This window comes from Protopterus annectens, chromosome 5.part0 (assembly GCF_019279795.1).
Source record: "Protopterus annectens isolate FY-2018-M chromosome 5.part0, PAN1.0, whole genome shotgun sequence".
NCBI lineage: Eukaryota > Metazoa > Chordata > Ceratodontiformes > Protopteridae > Protopterus > Protopterus annectens.
In genome coordinates, this window is record NC_056735.1 from 960,495,407 (window position 1) to 960,518,193 (window position 22,787).

At 40.7% G+C, this 22,787-nt stretch overlaps 1 protein-coding gene across 1 annotated transcript in view; it reads right to left on the reverse strand.

The window, feature by feature from the left end:
• Positions 1–22,787, reverse strand: part of LRPAP1 (LDL receptor related protein associated protein 1) — an 807,807-nt gene that overhangs the window by 166,694 nt on the left and 618,326 nt on the right. The window lies entirely within an intron of this gene.

Genomic DNA, 22,787 nt, shown 5'->3' on the forward strand with positions numbered 1-22,787 from the left:
TTGATGAGGATCACAATTAATCTCATTTTGCTTCCGAGATGCTATATTTGCCTAATTTATTGGATAAAGGTCAATGCAGATGTGTAATTTAGATGCTAAGTATTAGTGCAAAGTTTATCCAGTATTACATAAACGTCAATTGGATAATACACATATTGAAGAAATGTATTTTCTTTCTTTTCTGAAGAAATGTCAAGCAGAGGTCTTTATCTTGCCTCTGAAGAAAATGTCCAAAAGTAGACCAGACAAACTCCGTACTACTGTATCTGTTATACATTATTTGTCTCAGAGCAAATTCTTGATAAACAGTTAATTCTGTCAGAGCCATTTCAATTCTATTATAACACAGACAGATGAATAGACTAAGGCACACTTAGTCTAAAACGTCACCCACTGAATGAAACATACTGTCCAGTTTATATACTCTTTTCAACCAATGTTATTTTTAATGTCCTTGTGACTTCTTCTGGTTTCTGTCTGTCATGAAACAGTCCATGGTTATTTCATGCCCTTTTTTGGTCCTCTCTGTATCTGAAGACTTCACAAAAGTTTCTCCATGTCATCTTTGCGTCACTTGACCTGTCTGCATATTATTTATTTATTTCTGCATCTGAAAGCCAAGAAAGTCAACTTCCTTTTTTTCTATAACAGGATGCATTTACAGTATTGCCCACAGCTATATGTTATTAATATCTAAGCTGAACATAACTGTTCTTGCAAAACAGGCCATATTATTTTGAATACTGCTGTTTGCCTTGCACATTTCCTTTCACTGTACACACAGTATATTGGGGAAAAGCATTTTAATTTACACAATATCTATCAATTCCCACTTTTTTTATTTAAGACCCATGAAAACTGTAAGACAATTTGCAACAAAATATGATCTTTAGTACTTTGAATCCCTTAGTCTGTTGCAACATACGAATCCCTTGCATTCATTGCTATCCTTTTATACAATGTTACATTACCAATGGCTGTTACTTGATTAATACTTTTATTAACACAAATCTTATGACGATAAGAGCAATTAATGCGGAAGTTGTAGTACCCCACCACAGACACACATTCATTATTATTATTTAGCTATTTTTAAACAGTCAGCCTTGCAGTTACACACACACATTTATTTTAAAATCTTGTCAAGTTAAGCCTTACTTTACAAGGCAAAACTTTGTACAGAAACAAGCATATTTCTTTTGCATTGCATAATTTTATTATTGCTTTGGGAAAAGAATATTTAAAAAAAGCAATTTACAGGAAAATGTGATCCTCTGTACTTAATAGCCTTTCTTTATTGTTAACAACAGTTACTTGTTTTGACAGTTTTATAGCTTATTTGCTCTTTTATATCTGACTTAACTTTCCATACTGCCTTAGTGGCACTATACCAGTGAAAAATTCAGTTGCTGAAATAACATAATTTCCTATGTCCAGCTGTTTTAAAATCTTTCTCTATTTTTTTATCATGAACCTCCCTCTTTTTTCCTGGCGATGTTTTACCATGTCCTCTGGTAATGTGTGACTAATTTTCATTATTGGAACTGCATACTCTATGTAACAGAATTTCTTCTCTTTCATTTCGTCCTTAAAAGAGGTATTATGTGTTAACTCCCATGCTGTTTTCATTTTATACTCAAGCTTTTTTATATGACCATAGTTCTTTTGAAAACAGAGCATTCCTTTTTCTATTTTTCATCAACTGTAAATGTTTTTATGGCTGTTTTACAATTCTACTTTTATAAGATTTTTTAAACATAAAAACCTGTATGTGTAGCCTCTTCAGGGACTGCGTGTAATGGCATTTTCCCCTCTGTAAGAAATGTGGCTAAAAACCCAACAATTTGACTTGTCGCGTGCCTTTGCAAACAAATTTTGCATGTCCAAAATATACTGAAATCAGGTATCCATGATGTCCTTGTTCTCATGATCTACTATATTTGAGTATCTCTCCCCATTTTTCCTTTGCAACTGTTTTAGACTGCCTTGTCTTGTTCATAGATTGCTATTATAGAAACAAATTTAAACTTTTGTAAGACTGTTAACAGACTGTTACTGTACAGATACTGTTTGTTATTAACGTATACTTATTTTTATGAACCAACATGGTGTGCTGCTTTTGCTTGGATTTTTATTAGCTGAAAAATGCTATTTGTAATGACTCTGTACTTTACTACCTGTATGTATTGCTGTGTATTATTACCCGTATGGCAGTTACACCAGTTCGACTAATGATGTTTTTGCTGTACTAGTTTGTTTACAAGACTGTTTGCTGTTATATTTTATGTGACACTTTATTTTGAAAATATGACATTACAGTCACTGTTTTTTTACCAATATTGATCCTGTTTGCTGTATGCATAAGCTGCCTTTGGAGATAAACTGTACTTTTAATGTGGGGGGGGGGGGAGTTGACCCTCTCTTGTTACTATAAAACCTTTTGTCATAGGTACTGCCTTAAATGTTACTCCATTTCCAGACGTAGATGTGGACTTGCATACCCAACATTTAATTGCATTGCTTAGTTTTGCATATACCATTTGCACTACCGTAAATGTATTTACTGTATTTGTATTAACTTTAACTTTACATTGTATCTGTATTAACTTTAACTTTATGTCTATATGGCTGTAGGTTATTTCTGTGTTTATTTTGAATCTGTCCTGGCTTATTAAACCAGTAAAGTAATATTTATTTTTGTGTCTTTTACTGTCCCCTTTGTTTAATTAACATTGAGTTGTATATACCAGCATTGTCTTCCATGGCTTTAAAAGATCCCTGTAGTTTGCTGCCAACTGATAACCTGTATTTTGCTAATTTATTGCTTTAATGTCTATTGCCTGCCATGATCTGGTATTTCATAGGGTATACTTTATTTTTTATGTATCCCTCTGTGTTTGTTCCTGTGACTGATTGTCCTTTAATGTATTTTATTTATTTAGATTTTTTTACTATTTTTAGGTTTGAAGAAGCACTATTATACTGTGACCTATTTTCTTACAAGTAAAACATATCACCTGTTTTTCTGAACTTTGTTGTGTATCTGTCTGTAACCCTGGTGGAACAGAAGCTGCTCATTTTCCCCCGTTTGTTTTTTTATTAGACCATGTAGTACATCCCCTTCCTTTCACCACGTAGTCTGCAAGCTGTTTTTGTATATTTCCTATGTGCATTTGCAATACTGCATACTTTTCTTTTTTTTTTTTTAAACTGTCTAGCACCCTGGCTTAATCTCTGAGTCTGTATCTGTCTGTCAGGCAGAAACTGATTTTAAAGCTGCATATGCATTTTGCAGAATGTCATTAGCTGTCTGACGGAATTGCTTTAACATAACATCTTGCCTGACTAAAACATTATTTTGTTTTTTTTTTCTGTTATGCTATTTAGACCGTCTGTAAAACAGTTATGTGATTCTAGACACTCACCTGTTTTAGCTGCTTGCTTTGTTTTGCCATTTCCCAAAGCATTTACTGTAGCCTTTCCTGTATATTTTTATGTGCTTTGATTTTGACAATACTAAACTTTACCTGTAAATCATTTTGGGAATTAATGCCCTTAACTCTCGTACTGGAGCATGTTTTAGGGGTTTGCCAACACTGTTGATGATTCCCCTTTCCCCTTCTGATTTAAACTGGCATGTGTAAATGCAAAAAAAAAATTTAATAAAAAGCATTATTTGAAATGGACCACACAGTGTATGTCAACCATTGTTTAAATGCCAACATATTGAAACAAAATTATTTTTTTTGTCTTGCCACTGAGGCAGAGTCTGTAATAAACAAGACTATTGATATATATCAGCAGGAGAAATAACTTATTTCTGCTGAACCCTGCCTGTAAACCTTGCTGGGCTTCTTTTAACTGTCTTGTCAGATTAACCTCTGTAGTTTGTGCCCTTAGTAAATGTTGTTGGGCTCTATCTGATTGTTACGTTAAACCAGAAATGTCATTATGTAAAGTCTGAATGCTATGTTGAGTCTGTTCCTCTAAATGGCATTATTGTCCCTTACTACTGTCTCTAGGGAAATTTTGAAAAGCTGTGAAAACCTTTTCTTTAAAAGGTTAATATTGATAGCACACTGTACTATGTTAGAACTTTCTTGTTTTTGTGCATTTGCAATATTTACTATAAATAACATGTTTATATAGTCTATTACATTACTGACAATAATTACATACACTTGTTCATAGGTTCATAGGTAGATACTAGGCTATCTGCCCTAGGGCATTTATAAGCCTAGCCAGAGTGTATTTGGCTTCAGCCTCCCTATTAGATTAGCCTACTGTGCCTCTGTAAAGTAGGTCACAGAAGGTACCCTTTTAAGATTAGTTTACTGTGCCTCTGTTTAGCAGGGACACAGGAGAGATCCCAGGGTTGAATTTGTGATTACCCATCCACGCGTCCAAATTTCGCTTGAAGAGGGTCAGCGAGGGGCTATGTCTAACATGAATTGGGATTCTATTCCAGAGTGAGGGGAGCCTCTGGGAAATGAATCTGTCCCTCCAGCATGTCCTATTTATTTTTGTGCTGAGGTTTAGGTCCCTGGAGCGTGTAGCTCTAAGGGACTTGGATTTTTGAGGTGGAGCATGTCCATTAATTCTGGGTTTGACATGGCTTTGTACGTCAGGCATAGATCGCCTCTGAGTAGGCGGTAAGCAACTGAATAGAGCTGGAGTTTCTTTAGTCGAGCTGCATAGGACATCTGTTTGTAGCCCATGATCCTCTTGGTGAGGTACTTTTGGGGTCTCTCCAGTTGCTGCAGGTGTCAGGTAAGGTACATCCCAAAAGGAGCATTGTATTCAATTATGGGCCTGATGAGTGACGAGTAGAGGGGCACAATGACCTCTCTTGATATAGATGCAAACCCTTTCGTGATAAGGTGGGCTATATAGAAGGTCTTTCTAACCACTTTGGCAACGTGATTATCAAAGGAGAGATTACTATCTACGTTGGTCCCCAAATCTCTAATTATTTCTTCCGTACTTAATGGATTACCACCTACGTGGTAATTTGTGGGCACCTTGTTTTTCCCAAAGGTGACGACTATGCACTTTTTAGCATTTAGCTTGAGGCCGTGGCTCTGGCACCAAGCATCCGTCTCTGTGAGACCCTTTTGGAGGATGCTTGTGTCAGCTGGAGATTCGATTATGGCTCCCAGTTTGCAGTCATCTGCGAACTTTGTCAGCCATAATCCCCCGTGTTAGCCTGAACCTCAGAGAAGTATATACCGAACAAGAGAGGTCCCAGAACTGAGCCCTGTGGGACGCCACTTGTAACTGGTTTGGATTCGGACATGGCACCTGCGATTCTGACCATGTGGGTTCCATCTCTGAGCCAGTTTGCAACCCATCTTGTGATATAGGGGTTGATATTTAAGCTGGTAAGCTTATTTATGATGCCCGAGTGGGGTATTGTGTCAAAGGCTTTTGCGAGGTCCAGGTAGGCTGTGTGGACTACCTTGCCCTCATCTATGGCTTTGGTAACTGTTTCAAATAAATCAACTAGGTTTAAGAGGCAAGATCTGCCCTTAACAAAGCCGAATTGGGTAGGGTCCAGTGTCTGGAGGCTCCCAATGTCTTTGTTTATGAGTTCCATGATAATACGCTCCATAGCTTTACAGACCAGACTAGTCAGGCTTATAGGGCGATAGCTTCCGGCGTCTGTTGTGGCACCACCTTTGTGGAGTGGGACCAGTGTAGCTGTACGCCATTCTTTGGGTACATATCCTGTAGTAAGGCTAAGTTTGAACAGTGACTTAATGTGAGGGTTCAGTTCTTCTTGGAGCTCATGTAAGACACAGCCTGGGACACCGTCCAGTCCCATAGATGCTGTGTTTTTTGCTTTGGAGAGGGCAGCTTTCACCTGTACATCTGTGATGTCTTGTACTGTATGAGATTTAGGTGACTGCAGAATGCACATTTAACTGTTGTATATGTGAAGAACTAACAACTCTAGAATCAAACAGATTGTTTATCAGAACAGGATATATCTTATAGTATGGCTTACATACTAGACTTCTGTGACAAAATAGACAGAAGTTAGGAAAGTTACTTCCACATAAAAAACAGTCTTTATGAATTGCTGTACATTTTGTGTATGGATTATAGGCATTTATACATTTACAAACACAACTGTTATCTAATGTCTGAACATCAAACATTTCAGATTTACATTTCATGTCTGGCACAGAAGGTTTAAACCATGCAAATTTATATATACAATATGTGGGCACTGTAAAGTTAACTGTCTGTACTTGCATCCATGTTATAACTGTGAAGAAAGTACCATAATTTATGCAAAAGACAAGCAGGTGATCAGGCTGAAGTCAATCTGGAAAAGGACTGTGTTTCTCTACAGATGAATTGTAGGTGGTCCAACGCAGGACAGCTTAAACGGCGGTGCTCTGTGTCCACCAACGAAGTACTGGAACTGGAACTATTTCTCTGTTAAAGCACTGGAACTGTCAGTCTGTTGAACTAACGTAATAAGTAGTAGGGATCCCTCTGTAATATTAACTGCTGGAAATGTCAAGCAGAGGTCTTTATTTTGCTTCTGAAGAAAATGTCCAAAAGTAGACCAGACAAACTCCATACTACTGTATCTGTTGTACTTTATTTGTCTCAGAACAAATTCTTGCCAAACAGTTAATTCTGTCAGAGCTATTTCAATTCTATTATAACACAGCTAGACAGATGAATAGACTAAGGCACACTTAGTCTAAAACGTCAACCACTGAATGAAACCTACTGTCCAGTTTATATACTCTTTTCAACCAATGTTATTTTTAATGTCCTTGTGACTTCTTCTGGTTTCTGTCTGTGTAATGAAAAAGTCCATGGTTATTTCATGCCCTTTTTTGGTCCTCTCTGTATCTGAAGACTTCACAAAAGTCTCTCCACGTCATCTTTGCGTCACTTGACCTGTCTGCATATTATTTATTTATTTCTGCACATGAAAGCCAAGAAAGCCAACTTCCTTTTTTTCTATAACAGGATGCATTTACAGTATTGCCCACAGCTATATGTTATTAATATCTAAGCTGAACATAACTGTTCTTGCAAAGCAAGCATATTATTTTGAAAACTGCTGTTTGGCCTTGCACATTTCCTTTCACTGTACACACAGTATATTGGGGAAAAACATTTTAATTTACATAATATCTATCACATATTAAATAACTAAGTGAACAAAAAGATCAGAACTACCTCTGCTACTGCATCCCCATTTGGGTTAGGTTGCAGTTCTCCTCTGATAACTAACATGGCCTCTGACAGTTTCAATTTAAAAATTCTTCAAAATACACACACTGATGTAGTCTACAAAACAACTGCAAATACCACACGCAAACTGGACTGAACATAAGTAATTATGGCATCAATTTCTTTCTTGCAGTTAACAAATCTATGTAATACTGGTTAGGTGACACAACCGTGTATATAATTTTGAAAACATTTTAAAATGCATATCTGCAAAAATCAAACTGTATGCTGCAAGGTTTATCTGGGTTTAAGAAGGTTTTAACTTGATACCATGAAGTAAACCCACAAATTGCTACGGGATAGTTAGTGTAAATGATAACGTAGCACATATTCAGACTTAACCAGGAAAATAACAATATCTTTGTTAATGGGCAACTCTTTTGGGTCATGACAAAGATTTCTACATACTGACCTGTTAAAATTCTGTTCAAGAACATTTCACAGCACACAATGGCAAACCCTATGATAATGCATTTATACCAACAATTCACAATTTCATGTATAGAAGAGCTACATGGACCTCATGCTAACATGGTAATTCTCGTGTATTTTCCTCTCAGTCACCAAATTATTACATTACTACTTTTGCCAGTCACTTATGCATGTAACTACTATTTTATGCATATTTAAGAAATTAAGCCAAACTGCGCATCATTTCAGCAATTTAATGCTGCTCAAGTAGTTGTGTGAAGTTTAGCTAGCATTACATCAGCCTAAATTTGATATACATGCAGTGCCTTGTGAAGTGATTCTGGGTGTAGTTATTAATAAAAACATTAAAGTAATTTGTCATGCTTGTGTGACTTACCTTTCCACTAACATATCATTCATAGAAAATGCCTTCACTCCAGTTAATAAAAAATGCTCTATCCACGCTGATGCCACTAAGGAATAATGATGACTTAACTTCAGTAACATCAACTCAGGTAAAGTGTGGGATATGTCCATAAACTTTACAGGTAGAATGCTGCACATACACAAAGATGACTTCTATCTAACATGACATTAACCAGGGAAAGCACTACATTTATTTGGGCTGTGGTTTCAATAAAAAGTTCACAAAGCTTTTAACTAAAAAAATGTCCCAAATAAATATTGGGAGAATACAAAAAAAATGCACATGGGCACTTACTCACCAGATGCCGTAATGCATAGCTCATTGAGACAAAACAGTAACAAATGTTCATTACTAAGCAGAAAATCTATTAGGATATCTTGGTTCCTGTGCATCCTTCTGGGTCAAAGTCAGTCCTTATCTCTACAGCAATCTGCCCTGCCATGTTCATTTTATTAATGTTTCATAATGCACAATGGTATGTCCATTTTTATCCAATCATTTCAATATTTTATAAGTTAGACCCAACACCCCAACTAAACGCAGTCTGATATGTTTGCTCTTCCCCAGCTGTCACTAATTTAACCCAATTACCCACTTAGGGATAATCTGGAGGAATCATTAACACTTGTCAGTCCCAATACAATAGGTAATATATAGTATACCTGAGGGAACAAGGGTCTTTTTTAACCTTAGACCTTCCAAATAAAACCACATGCCATTAAAAATGAGAGAACACTCATAACATATTCCAGACCACAATAAAGGCCCATCTCTTCAGTGAAGCGACCTGTATTTGTTTTTGGGACAATGGATACTAGAAAAGACAGGCTGCTACTGCAATGACTAATAATTTTCTCAAAATATTATACTGTAAACACTCATTTTTGGATAGTTACTCTATACATTTCCTCTGTTCTCTCTTTTGTGCTGTCCCTTTTAACTGCTTTTGTGCCACTTAACCGAAATTGTGGCAGAAATGGGTCTAGTGACCAGTCCATTTACCCAGTTATCAAACTGAAGTAAATAAACTAATAAATATTTTTTTATCCTAACAGTGATCACGGAGCTAAAATATAATTAAAAGTGAAACACTCCTGGAGCAACTGCTAGCTCTCTTTTGAACAGCAAATGTACATGCTTCTTTTATAAACTTTTAATGTTGCTGATGACACAGGGGTACTTAAAGGTTAGATCACAGCAAAACACACTGGGTAAAAGCAGATGGTATGGGATGCTTAAAGGCTACATCAACAACAAAACACTATAGACAAAAGCATAGAAAAAAAAGAAGAGGCAAGTGAAGAAGAAAACATGCTACACTATAGTAAATCAAGAGTGGAACAGCAGAATCCTATGGAAAAACTGTGTCAAAAGCATGCAGAAAAAATGGAATCCTCAGAAATCTGGTTAAGGAAAGTAGTAAAATGGAGACTCAAAATCCCATGAAGACTATTCAGCAGGGATCCACCAAGTGAGATGCAAGAGACAAGAAAATGCACATCCATGGCATGCCCTAGACGGTTTCTATTCCTCTCAGATGATATAATTTATTCTCAAAGCTGCTAGAACACATTACATACAAGAGAATGATGCAAAATAAATAAATACAACTCTCTTCTCTTATTTAAGAAGGGAGGGGGGGGGGCAATGAACAGCTGGCCTGCTGAATTTTGGAGCAACAACACAACATAATTTTCTTTCTAAGGCAGAAGCCCAAGGCTTGGTGTTGAGGCTCCAGTCTCATTCAAAAGCATCTGTTCAGCTGAATGAGACTACTAGATGATTTTACAGATCAGGAGACTAAAAAAAACAAACTAAAGATAAAAAAGTGTCCTTGAAGATCCAAGCAAATATCTCAACATTTAAGTAGCTCAGAGCACAAAATGCCAGTCAATGATGTGGGGGGAATGGACTAAAACTGCAACAGGAAAAGACAGAGGGGAAAGATTTCACCACATGCTTGGTATAAAATCTCAAGACAGAGCACAGGATACCATATCACTCTAAAGCTGGAAGTGCAAGGTACGAGAGTCCTGCAGTTAATGTATTTATATCCTCATGTTTACACATTCAGTCTTGCTATTTTGAGACTTGCACTTATGACTCTCAATTTAAAACTTTTACCTGTTATGGGGGACTTTCTTGTGCATTTAGAAACAATCACTTATGTTGCTGGGTGCATCCACAAAGATCTTTGAAGAGAAAGCCCGTGAAATTATAGGTAGAGAAGCCAGGCATGTATTAAAGGATAATGACCATGAGGTAATACAGGAGTAGCACTAGCAGTTATACCCTAGAAGAAGGCATTTCCATCATGGGGTAAGCAGACCAGACATATTGAACAAAGGGGAAAAAGAATGGAAATAAGACTCTCCAACCTGCTTTGAAAGGGGGGATGGGCAAACAGTAAGCAAGGGACAAAAGGCAGTAATTAGAAGACAAACATTTGCCACAATCATTACTGTTCTTGACCCCTAAACACAAAACGTTAGGTTTGGAAAGATTGAATGTCAGAGTCCAAACAAAAATATTTGATAAATGTAAAGACTAATGGTCAAACACCTGGGACACAAGTGTCCACAGTGGATGCATTCTTGAAAGAGGCAGTGTAAGCATACATCACTGCAGTGGTCTTTCAAAGCTCTTTTGATGGGGTGATTAATTTGTGCTGTGGTAAAATACAATTCAGTTAGCAGTTCATTTAAATATGGTTTGCTTAGTCACAGCCAGTATCTCCATATCTGGAACCAAGAGGAGAAACAAAGTACAGTTGTGTACACTTACCATAAATGTAGATGTTCGAGTGTATTCACTGTTGCAGTCATTACATTTGAGTAATCTGCCGGCAGGTTGCCCTCAGTCGGCCTGATTAACAAAGTCTTGGGTCCTGTGTCAGTTGCTGTCCCTTCTTCCATGATGTCAGGTCGGCAGGGGTATAAAACATGCAGCCGACGCCATTACATCAGTTTTTCTTGCCCCAGATGTCAGGTGCCCCCCAAATGGGGAGCAAAATATATATAATTAAAAACACAAAAATATACCTCCAAACAAAAGCAAATACACCAAAAAGGCTTTTAAGCATAGTAAAAGAAAGTAGAGGTATAGTAAGAGAAAAACAGGGGGCTGGAGAGAGGGTAACCAGGACTGCAACAGTGAATACACTCGAACATCTACATTTATGGTAAGTGTACACAACTGTACTATGTTCATCATGTTTCACTGTTGCAGTCATTACATTTGGGTAGATTCCCAAAGCTATGGCTGGGAGGATGGATTTATACAGCATTAGGACCAGTTATAAAGCCCTGCAAAACAGCAGTGGCAAAGCCAGCTCTGGATTTAGAGAAAATTGGCAAGTGATAATGCTTGGTGAAAGTATGAACTGAACTCCAGGTAGCAGCTTCTAGAATATCCCTGGTAGGAACACCTCTGAGAAAGGCTGTTGAAGTAGATGCAGCCCTGGTGGAATGAGATCTGATCCCCTGGGGGATAGGTTTTCCATGGTGCTTATAACAGAAATGAATACAATGGCTTATCCATTTAAAAATGGTTTGCTTTGAAATGGCCTTCCCCTCTGCCCCTGCAGCAAATGCTACCAGCAGTTCAGATTTTCTTCAAGATTTAGACCTGTCCAAGTAGAATCTAAGTTGTCTGTGTACATCCATTGAATGCAGAATCCGCTCCCCTTTGTTCTGTGGATTAGGAAAGAAAGTTGGCAAATGAATGGACTGATTAAGAGCCACACTGGATACCACTTTGGGCATGAATGATGGATTGGTCCTGAGTGACACCCTGTCTGCATGAAAGATGATGAAAGGCTCCACTGCCATAAGGGCCTGTAATTCAGATATCCTTCTAGCTGAAGTGATTGCTAAAAAGAAGGCTGTTTTCCAGGAAAGAAATTTTAAGTTTGCAGTAGCAGCTGGCTCGAAAGGATGTAGAGTGAGTTTCTCCAAAACAAAGTTAAGGTCCCAGGCAGGGGTTGGAGCTCTCCTGGGTGGTCTCAAGTTTTTGGCCCCTCTGAGATACTGCTTTAGAAGAGGATGAGAGAAGGGGGGGGGGGGTTCTGTGTTGTAATGAGCTGAAATGGCTGAGGCATGGATTTTTATGGAAGAAAAAGGCAGGCCCTTGTAAAGCATCTCAGTTAAGTATTGCAAAATCTGAGGTAAATTTGGCACTGCTGTGCTCATCCCTTCAGACTGATTCCAGGCACATAATCTTTTCCATTTGTCAGCATAAGATTTTCTAGTACTAGGTCTTCTCGCCTCCAAAATGACATCCATCACAGGTTTGCTGAGGGATGCTAAGGGGGAATTTAAGTGATTAGCCAAGCTGCAAGATTCAATATTTTGAGTGAGGGTACAGAATTTGGTTCTCCTGCTGAGACAGTAAGGAAAGTGTTTGAGGCAGGTGCCACAGTGAAATGTGTGACACACTGTGTAGGAGTGGGTACCAGTGTTGGCGAGGCCAGTCTGGAGCAATCAAAATCATTTTTGATTTGTCCTGTTACACTTTTAGTAGAACTTTGGAGAGCAGAGGCAGAGGGGGAAAGGCATAGACTGATAGGTTTTTCTAGCTAAAGGACAGAGCATCCACTTTCCAGGGTTTTTTGTGATGAGTTCTTGTGCAAAATTTGTCCAACTGGTAGTTCTGGGGTGAGGCAAAAAGATCTATGTCTGGGCTCCCCCATTTGCGTGTCAACATGTTGAAAATCCGTGGTTAAAGTTTCCATTCGTGTGGGTCCATGAGATTTCTGCTTAGTTCGTCTGCCAGAACATTCAGCTTTCCTGGCAGGAATTGAGCTTGTAGTTGTACTTGGTAGCTCAAGGCCGTGTTCCACAATGCCATGGCTAGTCTGCAGAGGGGATAGGAATTTGTACTCCCCTGCTTGTTTATGTACCACATACCCATGGTGTTGTCCTTCTTTGTCAGTAATTGTCCTGGATGAAGGTAGTCGTCAGTGCATTCTGTACAGCTAGCATTTCTTTTTCATTGATATGAAGGTGCATTTGATTTGGGCTCCATTTGCCCTGAATGCACTTCCCTGCCAGATGAGTCCCCATGCATAGTCTGATGCATCTGTAGTTAGGGTTTGGGTGGCAGGGGGTGGTGTGAATGGCAGTCCCTTGTTTTGGTGGCAGGCCTCTGCCCACCATAGAAACTCTAGGGGCAGGCAAGGTATGATAGGAATCATTGTTTCCAGGCTGTGACAATGTTGACTCCATAAATCTTTTAAGTACCACTGAAGTTTCCTCAAACGCAGTCTTGCATATGGAACTAGAAGAATGCAGGAGGCCATGAACCCCAAGGCTTGCAGTATTTGCCTTGCAGATAGCAAGGTTTTTGTGGCCACCTGTTTGAAGTAAGTCACCAAATGAATTTTCTTTTCTGGCATAAGGAAAGCCATCTGGGCAGTTGTATTCAAGCTTGCACCCAGGAATGTAATTTGAGAGGGTACTAGTTGAGATTTCTTTTCGTTTATGGTGTGCCCTAGACAGGTTAGAACTCTTTTTACAATCGCCACATGTTTTAGAAGAATGGCCTGGTTTTCTGCCTGAATTACACAGTCGTCCAGGTATGGATATATTTGAATATTTCTTTGCCTGCAAAATGTAATTACTGGAACCAGGCACTTTGCGAATACCCTGGGTGCAGTAGACAAGCCAAAGGGCAGTGCAGGGAACTGATAATGCATGCAGCCTGCTTTGAAGCATAGGTATCTTCTGCAAGATTCCCTGATTGGGATATGCAGGTAAGCCTCTTAAATCTAGAGTTGCCAACCAGGCATCCTTGCCTAGCATAGGAAGTAACTGGTGAAGAGTCAGCATATTGAATTTTGGAATGTCCAGAAAGGTGTTTAGAGTAGACAGGTCCAGAATTGGATGCCATGATTTGTCTTTTCTGGGTACCAGGAAAAGTCTGGAATAGAAACCTTGTCCCTTTTCCTCTTCTGGTACTAGATGAATAGCCCCCATGTTTAGGCGGGAAAGTACTTGTTTCTGAGCTTCTGCCCACTGATTTGGGGGAAGGTTTGGCCACCAGTTTGGAGTTGGCAGCATGTGGAAGCGAAATCTGTATCCCTGGGACACTATTTATAAAACCCATTTGTCCTGGGTTATAAGTTGCCAGTTTCTTATGAAGAGCCAGTTTTCCCCCCTAAAGGGGCGGCTAAGAGGTAAGTGCTTGGCAATTTTAAAGGGAAGTCATTGAGACTGTTTACCATAGGGTGGTGCCTTGTTTCCAGATATGGAAGTGAAAGCACCCCATTGCTTAGTTCTGAAAATCCCTTGGAACTGAAACCTGGTGCTTTTGGAATGTCTGGGCTTGGTTGGAGTGGCTCTGGAAGGAGCTGGAAAGGACCAGTTCTTAGTAGGCCAGTGCCTACTAAATCTAGGAGGTTGTACTTGTAAGAAATCTTTCACTGTTTGCATAGATTTAGCTTTATCTTTCATCTTTTTTAGAACATCTTCAGCCTTATTGCCAAACAGGCAGTCCTGCTGTAAAGGAGCATACAAAAGTTTTGCTTTAACATGATCAGGCAGAGATTGCTCCTTAAGCCAAGCATGCCTTCTAAGCACAGACCCAGTAACAGCAGCCCTGCAAGAGGCCTCTAAAGAAGCAAAACCACATTGCAAAGTATGTCTGCCAACTTGTTCAGCTGAATGCAATAAATCCTGTAAATCTTTATTCTCCACACAGTCAGAAATCATCATTTTCTGTTTAAGCAGTTCCATTATATGCTGTTGATATTTTAGCATATGGAATTGACAGTTTAAAGCCCTGATTGCTAAGGTTGCAGAAGTATAAACCTTTTTACCCCATCTATCCAGCACACTGGAGTCTCTATCAAAAGGGGTAGGATTTTTAGCAGTAGAAGCCTTAATGCCCTTGGGCCCCTGAGAAATGGTTTCAGGGTCCGCAACAAGATTTTTGAAAAGGATTTGTGGGACTCAGGAACCCTGTAGTACCTGTCTGGTTTGCTAGGGGCTGGAGGCAAGGAATCAGGGGCCATACTGAATTCCGAAAACACATCATCAACAATGTCTAGTACAGGAGGTATAGCCAAAGGCCTATGCTGAGGAAGAAGGAAATCCCTAAGCCTCTTTTTGGATTCAGAGAAATCCTGACTTTCCCAGTGGAAATGCTCCCTTAAGGTATGTAAAGTTTTCCCAAAAGAGAAATCCTCAGGCGGAGAAGCAGAGGGAATAGAATCCTCGAGTCCTCATAAGTAGGCATGGACAAATCCAGATCATTGGAAGAGTCAGAAGAAACAGAGTCCTGTTCAGAAGAGTCATAGTCAAGTTCAATCCTAGGCCTCTTGGGGGGTTGACTACCCCTGATTAGAGTAATTAAATCTTCAGCCATTTTGATCATTTGTTTTTTAGGCATAGGGGCCTGAACATGTGGCCTGGGCATCGGTTTCTTAGACATAGATCGAGATTTAGGCCTTAGTACTGAAGTTGGAGTCGGTTTAATATGAAAGTCTGTAGTCCTGAATACACCCTCAGAAGCTGGTGCATGCTCAGCGGCTCTGGACCCATCTAAGGTACAGACATCTGTGGGTTCCATATGTGAATCATCTCGTGGCATACCGGACTTCGAATGGGTTTCAGTAGAGGCCTGCGAATCAGAAGTAGCGGGTATCAGGGGCTGTGAATGCGCCTCACTGATTACCGGTGAACTGGCGACTGGCTTAGGAGAAGCGTTGTCAGCAGTTTTGGACTTCAACAGCCTGTCTCTGTCTTTTTCTTTGCGTTTTTTTGGTATTCCGGTAGTCAGATGGCTAACCGACGTCATTTCTGGATAATTAAACCAAGAACCAAAATATTTAGGAGCAAAAATGTACCGACGTAGTGCGCTGATTAAATAAAGCACAAAACCGACAGCAAGGTACATCGTGGTCAGGTCCTAGGGAAGGAATACAGTACAAATGAAAATCCTTATTGCTTCCCACAAGTAATACAATTATTAACTTTTACTGACATCGGTAAGGAGCAAGAAAAAGTTTCCCCAACGGGGTACTTAGCTTTTAGTTGAAGACTTCGGTTCTGAAACTCAAACGAAAATTTCAGGAGTCGGCCGACCGGCACTTGTGATCTGCTTCTGCTTCGGGCACCGCACAGCAAGAAAGACTGATGTAATGGTGTCGGCTGCATGTTTTATACCTCTGACGACCTGACGTCATGGAAGCAGGGACAGCAACCGACGCAGGACCCAAGACTTCGTTAATCAGGCCGACTTGAGAGCAACCTGCCAGCAGATTACCCAAATGTAATGACTGCAACAGTGAAACACGATGAACATCTGGTCTGGCTTCTTGAATTCATATTCCATTTTCAAAAATAAACTGACCTGCCAGTGGAGCCCAAATGTAAAATATGCTCCTTATGCTTCTCCAGGATTCAATATCAGGAAAAAAAAATGGAGAAGTGAATGGAAGCTTATAGAGGCCTTTGAAATAATTTTCTTTTCAACAATTAGGAAAAAAGTCTTTGTACAAAAACATTCTTATATACGTACACATGTGTGTGCGTGTGTGTCTGTCTGTACTACATTTAAAAGGTTGAAAATTTGCAGTGTGTGACCTGAATGCAGTTTTTTTTTTTTTTTTTTTTTACAGTAAGTGTGTGTATGTGAGACAAGTGTGACTGGAGTGGGTGAGAGTCTGTGTGTGCAGATGCTTTTGGATTAGGGGCAGCTAAAGGCATAGTATATAATAGTTTTGTGTGTGTGTGTGTGTGTGTGTGTGTAATTTAGGGTTCAGTTAGATAATAGTTGTGGGGTGTGTGTATGTGCGCTCACAAGTGTTCGGATTTTGTATCAGAGATGTCATGTGTAGTGGTAGTGTGACAGAGATGTTCTTCAAAAGCTGATTGTAGGGTTGGGGTTAGGGTTAAAGTTAGCAAGTATTAGTAAGGTGGAGTGGGGAAGGGGGCTTCCTTAATAAATAACTGCTAACCCTAACCCTACATCCAACCATAGAAAAAACCTTCCCATGATATTACCACTATTCTGATGAAGTATGACCAGAGTTATTGGCAGTATTAATGGATGGGAAAAGGACAGTTTATGCCTCTAAATGTTCAATATACTGTGATCAAATGTTTTGCAGATCAAGCTTTCAGTACTTCATAAATCTGTGTGTGTGTGTGTGTGTGTGTGTGTGTGTGTGTGTGTGTGTATATATATATATATATATATATATATCTCTGTGTGTGTGCGCACGCGCATGTATGTGAGTGAGTGTGTGCACATGTATTCGAGTGTGTGTGAGATATGTATCAAAGCTTCAGGGCATTTTCCAAGCAACCAGTGAGCTCGAGCTGATCAGAGTAAAAAAAACAGGTTTTGGCAACAAGCCCTTAAGAGCTTTCATGCCAACAAAGACAGGGAGGATGAGTCATAAAAGGACAATACCAGGAACAAAGTGTCCACACCCTGGCATAAAAACCACACCAAAAAACCAAGGAGGATGTAGAGTGGGAGTTGCTACTGTTATCAGTGATCACTCAAACACATACTGCATGTTGTATGTAAGTTTACTTACACAACTGCACTATGTTCATCACTTTGTACACTGCTGGAACAACCTTTGCTACATGAATAGATTACCCTAGCTTATAACATTTTTAAAAAGGAAAGGGGAGGATCCAGGAGCCCCTGCAGAATGGTCCTAGCACAGTCTTATCTAAACCTAAAGAAGGAATCAAACTTGTAATGCCTTGTTAAAGGTATGTATAGATGACCAAGCTGCTCCTGCTTCTCGAATCCAACCCTTTCCAAAAAGGCACAGATGAAGCAAAGGCCCTGCCTGTCATACTTTTGTTGTGGCAAGTATAACAAAAGGCAACAGCCTGGGACAACCATTTGGAAATAGTCTGTTTTGACACAGGCTGTCCCTTCTTACCTTCATTAAGAATGAACAAACTGATCTGAAGGATTTAATTCTGTCAAGATAGTACCATTGTTGTCTGTGGACATCAAAGGAATGGAGTAGAATTTCTTGGGGAGATGGATAGCTTGGCTTTAAGTAAACTCAGATACCACTTAAGGCATAAAAGGATTAGTTCTCAAAGAAATCCTGTCTTTGGAAAATGAGATAGGGTTGACCCACTGTAACAGCTTGCATCTCAGATATTTCTCCTGCAGAGCTCAGAGAAATCAGTATATATGTTAAGAACCTCAAGCCAGTCAGTTCAGCTGGTTCAAATGGAGCAAGTGTTAGCTTCTCTAACACAAAATTAAGATCCGAAGGAGGGGCCACTGGTTTTCTTGAATACCTTATGCAAAACCTCTTTTAAAAACATTCTGACATGCAAATCCATTGAAAGAGGAGGATCCACGGGCAGACAAGCTGAAATGGCAGAAAAATTAACTTTGAAAGGCCACAGGATAGTGACTACACAAACAGTGTAAAACCAGAGAATTAGATCTGAATGGGTACTGGTAATGTTGGTGGCACTGGCTAGAAAACCTTTTCCATTTGCTAATGTATGGCTTTCTACTAGCAGACTTTCTTACCTCCATTAGTACCTGCTACACGTCCTCAGTACATAGGTGCCTAAAGAGAATTAAGACCCTATCATTCCGGCAGTCAAAGTTGATTGTGGTTGGGGTTTATCAAACACTCCCTGATCTTGTGAGAGCAGATCCATTCTGTGATGAACCTTGTGGTACTTCACCCAGGCCATTTCCAAAAGAAGGGAAAACCATGTTCCCTGGGTGATCCAATGATCCTGGGGGATACCTTAAGAGTCTTCAGAAGTACCCTGGATATCAGCGGAAAGGGTGGAAAAGCATACAGGAACATCCCTCTCCAAGGAATAGAAAAGTCATAGGTCTTCCAGGCTTTCTTGTATGGAATCCTGGAGCAGAATAATACAGATGTGTAAAATGTTACCATAATAGTAGACATCTTTTTTTCACTGTTGCAGTATTCATAACATCTGGGCTCTCCTGCCAAGGACAGCCCAATGTCCAGCCAGTATACAAGGCCTTTACATCTTCCTAGCATCGTACATCAGGTGTATGCTCCCAGTGTAGGGCATAAGAGTGTCATACGAATACCCAGAACCAATGTGCCCAAAAAAAACTACAGCCACCCCTATAGGAAGGAGAACATGCACATCCAGAATGAAAAAAGAAACAGCAGAGAGAGTCAAAGACCCCTTGGCCAGCAAAGAGTTCTCAAAAGAAGAAAGAAAACAAAGGGGGCAAAAATGGAGGGACTGAATACTGCAACAGTGAAAAGCACATCTACTGTTACGGTAAGATTTTATACAACGGTACTACGTCCTTCCATATCACTGTTGCAGTATTCATAACATGTGGGACACTACCAAAGCTACTGAAAAGGATGGGGGGGGGGGGGAGGAAGGCACAGAGGAGCCCTACACAAATCCATGAATACTGCCCTGGCTCTGGAAATGACATCCATCTTGTAATGTTTAGTGAAAGTGTGGTCAGAGGACCAAGTGGCAGCTTCAAGGACAGATCTAGTATCCAAACCCTTGAAGAAAGTTCCAGAAGCTAACTGAAGCAGAAAGCTGTTTTCCATTAAAGGAATAACAAAAAATAGCCTTCAAAATCCAGGAGGAAATGGTTTGCTTAGAAACCACCAAACTCAATGCCCTGGTATGAAAGGAAACAAAAAATTGCCCTGATTTGTAGATACCCTTTGCCTTATCCAAATACCTGAGCTGTCTATGAAGATCCAAGGTGTGAAGAGAAAGTACAGTTGTGTACACTTACCATAAATGTAGATGTTGATTGCACATATGCCACTGTATAGAAATTTTCTGTCATTCATGGATTATGTGTTGTCATATAAAGACATGGAGCTCTAATTGTATATATGCCTCTGTACATCATTTTTTTTATCATCTGTTGTATTTGTACGGTTATGTTATGGAGCTTTTCTCCCCACGCCACTGCTGTAAATGGACCTTGTTCCAGTTGGACTTTCCCGGTAAACAAATGTAAAATAAAATGAAAATAAAAATAAGAAATAAATGTTCGAGTGTATTCACTGTTGCAGTCATCACATTTGGGTTATTCCTGCCAGGGTAGCCCTTGGCCGGCCTGAATACCGGAGACTTAGACTTAGTATTAGTATGACTTAGTGACGTCAGTTGCTGTCGCTTGAGGACTGACGTCAAGTAGACAGTAGTATTAAAGAAAGGCATGCGATGCCATTACATTAGTTTTTTTTGCCCTAACTTGTCAGGAGACCCCAAAATAGGAGGCCATGCTCTGGTGGTAGAACCCCACCAGTGAAAAATAAATACCAAAATGTCCCTTATAAGGAAAGGAGAACAACAAGAAAAAAAAAGAAGAAAAAGAGAAAGGGGGATGGAGGGACAGAAACCAGGACTGCAACAGTAAATACACTTGAACGTCTACATTTATGGTAAGTGTACACAACTGAACTATGTTTTTCATGTTTCACTGTCACAGTCATCACATTTGGGTAGATTCCCAAAGCTGAGGAAATGGGTGGAGGCAGTTGAGGAAGCTAGGGGCTGGCTAACATGCCCTGCAAGACTGCAGAGGCAAACCATGCCGTTGCTTTGGAGAATATAGGCAGGTGGTAATGCTTGGTAAAAGTAGGAACAGGTGTCCAGGTGGCAGCCTCCAAGATGTCCCTGGGTGGGGACTCCTCTGAGGAAAGCTGCAGAGGTGGAGGCTGCTCTGGTGGAGTGTGCCCTACCCCCTTGGGGGGGGGGGGGGAGTCTTGCCATGCTGTCTGTAGCAGAAATGGATGAAGTGTGCTATCCATTTCGAAATGGTTTGCTTGGAAATGGCTTTGCCTTCTGCCCCTGAAGCAGAGCTAACCAGCAACTGATCAGACTTTCTGAAGGGTTTACTCCTGTCCAGTTAGTATCTGAGCTGTCTGTGTACATCTAGAGAGTTTAGAATCCTTTCCCCCTTGCTTTGGGGGTTAGGAAAGAAGGTGGGTAAATGGATGGATTGGTTGAGAGCCACACTGGACACCACCTCGGGCATGATGGATGGATTAGTTCTGAAGGATACCCTATCTGCATGGAAGATGAAGGGTTCCACAGCCATGAGTACTTGCAGCTAAAAGACTCTTCTGGCTGAAGTGATGGCCAGGAGGAAGGCCATCTTCCAGGAGAGAAATTTTAGCTCTGCAGAAGAAGCTGGTTCAAAAGGGGGCAGGGTGAGCTTTTCCAAGACAAAGTTAAGGTCCCACACTGTTGATGTTGCCCTTCTGGGGGGGGGGGGGCGCTCAAACTGCTAGCTCCTCTGGGGAACTGTTTCATTAGAGGGTGTGAAAAAAGAGGCTGCTCAGTGGGAAAATGAGCAGAAATAGCAGAGGCATGACTTTTTACAGAGGAGAGACCGAACACTGTGTAGTAGGTCAGCTAGGATGAGAAGGATGGAGGGCTGTGACGTATTGACCCCCTTCACCTGGATCCAGGTGGAGAACCTTTTCCATTTATCTGCATAAGACTTTCTGGTGCTAGGGCATCTGGCCTCTCGGATAACATCCAGAACCTATTTACTGAGGACGGCAGATTGGTCGGGTGTTAGGGTATAAGCCAAGCTGCCAAATTGAGTGTCTGCAATTGTGGGGGGTGCATGAATTTCCCTTCCCTCTGGGTTAGGAGGTTTGGAATATGAGGAAGATTCCATGGAGGCAGCAGGAACAGGCTGCGCAGCAAGGGGTACCAGCGCTGTCTGGGCCAGTCTGGAGCTAAGAGAATGGTCCTTGGTTTTTCCTCCCTTATTTTGAGCAATACCCTGGGAATGAGAGGTAGGAGAGGAAAGGCATAGACCGAGAGGTTTACCCAGGGGAAGGAAAGGGCATCCACTTTCCAAGCCATGCAGCGATGCTCCCTAGTGCAGAATTTGCTGAGCTGATGGTTGGTGTGGGAGGCAAAGAGGTCGACCTCTGGGGTCCCCATTTCTGAATTATTAGGAAGAAGGTGTTTCTGTTGAGCTGCCACTCATGCGGGTCCAAGAGCTTTCTGCTTAACTGGTCTGCCAAAGAGTTGAGAGAGCCTAACAGGTATTGTGCTAACAGGTGTATTTGCATGGAAGAGGCTGTGAACCAAAGGGTCATGGCCAGCCTGCACAGCATGTAGGAGTGAGTCCCTCCCTGCTTGCTGATGTACCACATCACAGTGGTGTTGTCTGTTTTGATCAGGAGAACCCCTGGAGAAAAAAGGGGGTTTGAAAGCCATCAAGGCCTGCTGCACAGCCATTATCTCTTTTTGATTGATGTGCAGGGGGAGTTGCTGGAGGTTCCATCTGCCCTGTATGCACCTGCCATCCAAGTGTGCATCCCAAGTGTAGTCTGATGCGTCTGTGGCGAGGGTCCGTGCGACGGGGTGTGGGGAGAAGGGCAGTCCCTTGTTGTGGGAGCAGGCTGTTACCCACCAAAGAAATTCCTTCCTCAGGCAAGGAATAGGCAGAAGAGTTTCCAGGTCTTGAGAGTGTTGACATAAAAGGCTCTTTAGGTAGCACTAAAGTTTCCTCATATGCAGTCTGGCATACGGAATGAGGAGTATGCAAGAGGTCATGAACTCCAGGGCTTACAGGAAATTCCTTGCCGAAAACTGGGGCCTGGTGGTAAGGTGACAGGAAAATTTGTTTCTCTGGTGTAAGCCATGCCATCTGAGATGCTGTGTCCAGACTTGCTCCCAGGAAGATCATCTTTTTGGTG